Source organism: Ceratotherium simum, chromosome 11 (genome assembly GCF_057802395.1).
Source record: "Ceratotherium simum simum isolate JZ-2026a chromosome 11, ASM5780239v1, whole genome shotgun sequence".
Classification (NCBI taxonomy): domain Eukaryota; kingdom Metazoa; phylum Chordata; class Mammalia; order Perissodactyla; family Rhinocerotidae; genus Ceratotherium; species Ceratotherium simum.
In genome coordinates, this window is record NC_141910.1 from 13,047,004 (window position 1) to 13,048,350 (window position 1,347).

The window sequence follows — 1,347 nt, forward strand, 5'->3', positions numbered from 1 at the left end:
GTCAGGCTGAAATGCTGGTCTTTCTGACCCTACTCCTTCTCCTAGTGGCTCTGGCCTACTTCCTCTCAGGCAAAAGCAGAAAGACACGCCCTGGAGCAGGATCTCCCCTGTTCCAGGGAGGTGGGAGAGATGGCAGCAGTCACAGGGCTTCCTGTGTCTTCCCCAGGGCTGCAGGGAAGGGGTGCAGGGACACCCAGCTCTCTCTCTCATGGACTTGGAGACTCAGACAAGAAGGCTCCCATGGCTCCTTATCACATCCGCAAATACCAGGAGGGCGACCGCAAATGGGTCCTGGCCTTATTCTCCCAGGGACTGGCCGAGCACATCCCCACCACATTCCACCATACCCTTAAGCTGCCCCCAACCCTCGTACTCAGGCTTGGGGGGGCCCCTAGCCCTATTCCTGGTCTCTGGCTCCTGGTTCCTGGCCCTCATGGACAGCCTCACTCTCCTTGCTGCCCTGTGGTTTCTGGCCAAATACTCCTGGACCCAGTTTCTAGTCAAGTCTTTGCAGACAGACTTGTCTGACGTCACCAAATCCTACTTCAGTGAGCATGGCTCCTGATTCTGGGTGGTTGAGGCCGAGGGGCAGGTGGTGGGCATGGTGGGAGCTCTGCGCATTAAGGAGCCCACCCTGGAGAAGGGGCAGTTGGAGCTGCTTCGCCTCAGTGTGGCCTTGGAGCACCGTGGTCAGGGGATAGCAAAAGCCCTGGTCAGGACTGTCCTCCAGTTTGCAAGGGATCAGGGCTACAGTGAAGTCGTCCTCAGCACCAGCATCCTGCAGCCCTCTGTCCTGACTCTCTACCAGAGCATGGGCTTCCAGAAGACGCACCAGTACTTCTTCATGAGCTTCAGGCTAATGGCTGTCCCTTTCATTCGTTTCATCTACCAGGTCCCCTGTGCTCAGGTGTCTCAGGCACCGGGACAGGGAGGGGGCCTCTGATCTGTCTTCTGGTGGACTAGTCAGGGGAGGATCAGCTCTGCTGCAGGAACAAGCCAACCCTGAAATCTCACTGTGACAGCACAGGGGTCACTTACTGCTCGTCCATGTCAGAACCCAACATGATGACGGGTGGGTGACTCTCCTCCATGCAGTCTTTTTGGGGTGCCAGTGTCTCATTAATCTACTGCCATGAAAGTGTTTCATTTAAAATCCTCAGAAAATACTAATAAACATGTCTTTGGCTCATGAGTCTGTGGGTCAGCATTTTGGCTGGGCAGCCCTTTTGATCTCAGATAGCCTTGTCTTCATGTCCTGGGTGGGCTGACGTGACAGGCTGACTGGACTCTCTGGTTTCCAGCAGGCCGGCCCAGGCATGGTGTTAAGGTAATGGCAGAGGAGAAAAG

The 1,347-nt window shown here is 55.8% G+C and overlaps 1 pseudogene; it reads left to right on the forward strand.

The window, feature by feature from the left end:
- The first annotated feature begins 240 nt into the window (after window positions 1-240).
- Window positions 241-943, forward strand: LOC147915928 (N-acetyltransferase 8B-like; annotated as a pseudogene).
- Window positions 944-1,347: the final 404 nt, after the last annotated feature.